Source organism: Pyrus communis, chromosome 5 (genome assembly GCF_041283825.1).
Source record: "Pyrus communis isolate YQ-2024b chromosome 5, ASM4128382v1, whole genome shotgun sequence".
Classification (NCBI taxonomy): domain Eukaryota; kingdom Viridiplantae; phylum Streptophyta; class Magnoliopsida; order Rosales; family Rosaceae; genus Pyrus; species Pyrus communis.
Window position 1 is genome coordinate 9803653 of NC_142569.1, and position 6000 is coordinate 9809652.

Sequence of the window (6000 nt, forward strand, 5' to 3'; positions counted from 1 at the left end):
CATTGATCGGGATAGGAATGGCTAAAATTTTATCAACAACATCCACTGGTAAGAGTTGGTTAAGGAGATCAACATTCCAATTTTATCTAGCATCACATTGCTAACTTTAAGGTTCCAGTCAATAAGATGTTGGGATTGAATGGCAATGATATTGGATAAGGGAAAAGGGCAAACCTAATTATGGGACCAAAAAGCAATGTTTTGACCATTTCCCATAGTCCATCTCATTCCCATCTTCACAATATGTCTTGCAGCTAGAATACCATTCCAAGCTGCTGAATGATTTTGTTTGCAATTCATATTCCAAATAGATTTATGTCCTAAATATTTCGCTTTTACAATCTTTACCCAACAGCTATCAATATCATTGATAATTTTCTAGACAAGCTTAGTTGAAAAAGCAAGATTGAATTTTTCAGCTTTTAAGGATTAATATAATCCTATATATATTGTAATATGTTCTATACATCAATGCAAGGAGTCGTAATTCACACATCAATACAAGATGTCTACATGGCTTAGCCCCTCGCTTTGTTGACTTGCACGTCTTAATCATGTTCACCTTCACATATCTCTCTATGGTCTCAAACAGGCTCCTCATGCTTGGTTCAACCGCCACCATTATTTCCACTTGTACCTTGGATTTACTTAGAGTATTGTTGACTCCTCTCTTTTTATATTTAGGTGTCTCACTCACACTATATTTTTGCTTCTTTATGTGGATGGTATTTGTGGATGCAAATTTCTTTCTCCTTGCACTTGGACAAAATTGCACCTACAAAACAAATAACACCTTAGGTCAAAGCCAAGAGGAAGAACCAGCCACATGGATGAATTTGTGGGTTAGCTTCATGTTTTATGTTTAATTAGCTAATTAACTAATTAATTTGGTAATTAATATAATAAAAAAGGAATGATTTAGGAGTTACCTTGTGGAGAAGATATGATGAGGGATGGATGAAATAGGATATAAATAAATACCTATTTGGGCATTTTTGACTTGATTGAGGGATGATTGTCCACTACTCGTGCGTAGGAATTTTGGTGTGCCTTAAGGGTAATTTTGTCATTTTCACCCAAAAATCCACGTGTTGCCTCTTGATTATTTTTGGCTCCACAGTATTGTCGTCACTGGTAGCTCTTTAGATTTTGTTACTCAATTTGTTGATCTCTTTGGCAATCAATTTGACATTATGGATTTGGCCCCTCAAATTATTTTCAAGGATTAAAGGCTACTCGTGACTCCACTGGTCTACATGTTCCTTAACTTAAATATGCTCATGATCTACTTAAGAAGTTTGACATGGTTTCCTGTAAATCGGCATCGACCCCTCTTGCTACCAAGTTGCTTTCACTGCTACGGATGGTTTTTTAGTTTATTCTCCCACTGTCTTTCTTGAGTTAGTTGACTCTCTACAGTACCTTACTCTCACTCGTCCTACCATTTCTTTTGCAGTAATACAACCTCTTAGTACATGAGTGCTCCTCGCATTACTCACTTGATCACTGCTAAAAGGATTATCGAGTATGTTAAGGGTACTCTAGACTTCAGCATTCATCAACATTTTCATACCACTACTTTATTTGGTTATTCGAATGCTAATTGGGCGGGTTGTCCGAACACTCGGTGTTCACTAGTGGCCATCTTATCTATTTGAGTTTTGCTTCCTTTTTAGTGAGTTTGGGGTTCGATTGACTACTACTATTTTGTTACATTGTGATAATTTAAGTGCCACTTATCTTGCCATTCATCCAGTCCATCATGCTCACACACATCACATAAAAACTCGATTATCTTTTTGTCTGTGAAAGGTTGCTTTTGGCAGTCATCATGTTTGCTATATTCTCTCTACTGATCAACCGGCCGATTTTCTCATTAAAGCTCTTCATCCGCCTCATCATGCCCTACTTTGTTCCAAACTTGTCTGATTCAGCTCGTCCAATTTGCGTGGGGAGGGGACGGTGTTAGATTAGACTTAATCAATCGAAATTCTTCACTGTGATTGTAATATGTATATGGGAATGTCATTTCCAATTGTAATTAGTGTAGGATTTCTACCTAAATGGGGATTAACATAACGCTATATATATTGTAAAATTTTCCACACACCAATACAATGAGTCATAATTCTACATTCAGTTAATTAACAATCATTATTTTTAGACTTGGTTACTGACACCCTTGACCCTGATATTTACGTCCTGGCCGACACCTAAAGGTGAGAAAGCCATATTAGAATGCATGAGAACTAGAAATAAATAAGACTTATAAATTTAAATTAATGTAATTAATATGCAAATGAGGAAAGTGTTCAGAGCATACAACTAATTCGAGACACTAGAAAGGAAATAATATAAAATTGAATGAGCAAAGGAATGGGTCCTACACTGAGATGACTCGAAGATGCCAATGCGGAAATGCCCTGACACCCGGATTGTACGCCTCAATTCTAAATCTTGAGGGGACACAAAACAAAACATAAGTGAACCAAGTTGATATATATATAATACTGAAACAGTTATTCAATAACGTACTAACCCCCAAAATTTTATGGAAACTCAATAATATTATGTAATAGATTTTTCCGAAAACTCTAGCATGCCATAAAATCTTTCATAAAACATATATCGTATATAGTGTGCTAAATAATGGTATCAAAATCGACCTGTAGGCCAAATATAATATACTTTTCGACCCGTAGGCCCTTACATCACTTGACTTGTAGGTCAATATAAGTATCATCGCCCGTTGGTGGAACAGTGACCACTAGATAAGCACAAAAACATTGCATATACTTTTCCAACATATGTACATAAATCTCAAAAACATCTTCATAGTATATAGTCATCTATTATATATACTACAAAGAAGTGTAAAAACATGTTCAAAAATAGTATATAGTCATCCATCATATATACTATAAAGAACATATATTCGATAAAGTATGGTATTCCAAAATATTCTCAGTAAAGCATGATAATCATAAAGTGTAAATCTAATTTAATCATAAATGTAACCATTAAATCATGATTTTCATGTATGCATTTCTAATATTAAAACATGCATTTTAGAAAGCGTCCACTCACAGATACTTTGTCGTTGAAGCACCACACAAACTAGCGAAGACGGAAATCGCCACAATAAATGCACTTAAGCACAAAAAGGGTCAAATTAATAAAACTCTATTAAAACGATTGAATTTGGGAAAATGGATATAAAAAACGAATCCAGGACATCAAAATTAGCCTAGGAGGGGTACCAACCGAAACCCAAAAAAGTCAACAAAAAGTCAACGTTGACGGGTCAACGGTCAGACCGGGTTAAGTCAATCAAGTCGAGTCATAAAGGTTTGGGTTGGTTCCGGGTTGGGCCTAAAGAAATGGGCTCGGGCTGGTTATATGGCCCAAGGGTTGGGCCGATTCTACGTTAGGTCTTGGGTTCAGCTTAAAGGGCTTCGGGTTTGGGCCTAAAAGCCCGGCCTAAAGGTTTGGGCCAAGGGTTCATGGGTTAAAAGGGTTAACAGGCCTAAGGTTCGAGTTCTACACGGCCTAAGGCCTAAGTCCAAAAGGGTTTTGGGTTAAAGGCCAATTGGGTTGGGCTTTTAATTCAACAGGTCGAAGGCCCTAGTTTGCTCGTTTCTCACAAAGGAAGAAGGCCAGAGCCTTTTGAGCTTCGATCGACGCCGTCTCATCGTTCTACCCTACGATCCTCCTACTAAAATGTAGATATGAGAAAGAGGAAGAGATTCGTACATGTGACACATCGTGGGGTGGCCGGAGTCGACCAGACTTCGACTCAAAAGCCATCAAGTCTCCATCGAAAACTGGGAAAGGGGAAGACCATGCACGGACGAGTTAGATACCTTCGGTTTTGAACTCAAAAACACAACATCAACCCAAGAATAACTCGAACGAATGGAATAAAGCAATAATTTCACCTGGGTTTGAGAAATTGAAGCTTGAAGCTCTCGGCTTCAATGGTGGATCACTCAAATGGTGCTTTGACGATGTAAGCAAGGATGTAGTCGTGTTCCTTATGTCTCAAAGGTTCAAAATAAGGATTTATGGGACTGGTTTGGTTAGAATTGAGAGGAATGATGGTGATTTCTTCTCGAAGATAAAGGAAGAGAGAGTGCAGGGTGATGGTGAGAACTGAAAGAGGTGAGGGAGAGAGAAAGATGTTGAGGAGGGAAGAAGTGGGATGCCACGTGGCATGCAAGGAGAGGGGAGAGCCGGGGGACCAAAATCAGGATGGGCCCCTTAGGCACACCATTTAACACCAAAAAGCAATATTTTAAAACAAATAAAACCCAACGAAAGTGAAAATACAAAAATACCCTTCCGTTACGTAAATTCCGGGACAGGTTATTACAGTTACAGTCAGGTCGGGCCAACAACATGTCCCTCTTTCTATATTCAAGTTCAAGTCTGCCTGTAATTTGATTAAATTAATTAAAATATCATTTAAATAAAGAAAACTACCTAAATTAACTTAGTCATATCATGACAAAAGAATTTGGCTCAAAATAAATTTAAGTCACACAGTGGTGGTGTGGTGGTATTATTTTAAACATGTTAGTAAATTTGCATATTATACACGTACATACATATTTTTCAAATTTTTTTATATTTTTTTCGTACACATTTTAATGATTCGTTTAATTTCATATTATTATAACTTCAAAACATTACACATGAATATGTATATTTTTACATTTAATACACGTTATTTGGACACATTTTTTAATAAAACATATGAAATTCATATTGTCTATAAGTATTTTCAGCATATTATCAAAGAAATAAAAATAAATAAATATTTTAATGAATAAATATTAAATTTTAAAAAATGTCCAAATTTTTCATAAGTATTTTTTTTAGCAAAGTTAGCGAATAATACATGTATCTATCTTTTATGTACAATATCCATTTTGTATTTTATTAATTATGTTCATATGTAAAGAGAAAAAAAATACTTCAAATTTAATAATTTGTAAAAAACTCAACTTTGTGACGCCAAAGAAATTTCATAACAAAGATTCAATAGAGGAGGACAAGTATTCTCCGATATTGAACTTTTAAGTGTTTTTCTATTTTTTTATGAAACTTTTAGTTATAGTTGTCATGATGATTTCTAGTTTACATTTTTTTCCTTTCCGAACCTAAAAGCTCTTCTCTTTTTATTCGATCATACAATATAGCAAATTCAATAAATTGACATCATTAATTAATTGGACAACTATTAGAATATGAAAGTTTTAGAGCTTGTTTGGATGTGCTTTTAAAATAACTGAAAGTGTTTTTGGTGAAAATGTTTTTAGAACTAATCCTTAGTAAAAATACACATATAATCCTTGAAAAGCATTTAAAGTGTTTCCTGAAAAAATCACATAATTAGTGATTCTTACAGAAAGTATTTCAAGTGCTTTTGGAATCCAAAAATATTTTCTCTAAAAGTGCTTTTAGTCATTTTAAAAGCACATCCAAACGAGTTCTTAGTTATTCGGCATGACTAGCTCCATGCTACACGTGAAGAGGTAATGTCCAGTAAGAATAAAATTATAGTTATTCAGCATAACTTTCTTCTTAACATTAAATAATGCTATTGAAAAATTAAAAGAAGGGGGGAGAGAGATAGTTGGGACTCGGTCAATCATACACATGAATAATTAAAGGTGAGTGTTTTCAACGCTCCATGATCTTAAGTAGGCATCTTATGCAATACATTTTGAGTAAAGCAAATTGCATGGCCCATGACGTGGTCGCTTTTGTCGAGACCCATATGATATGATCTGGGCAATGATTTCACGCCGTTGAATTGGCTACCAAAATCGATATCTTTGACTCTTGTCTTAGAACATAAAAATGTATATGGTACAAAGTGGATAATATAAGGTTTATATTTGGCTAAATATTAAATCCATTTTTAAAATTTAAATGGATACATTGGATAGCGTTGGTTTATCTAAATTGGTTATGGAGGGTGCAACTGTGTCTTAT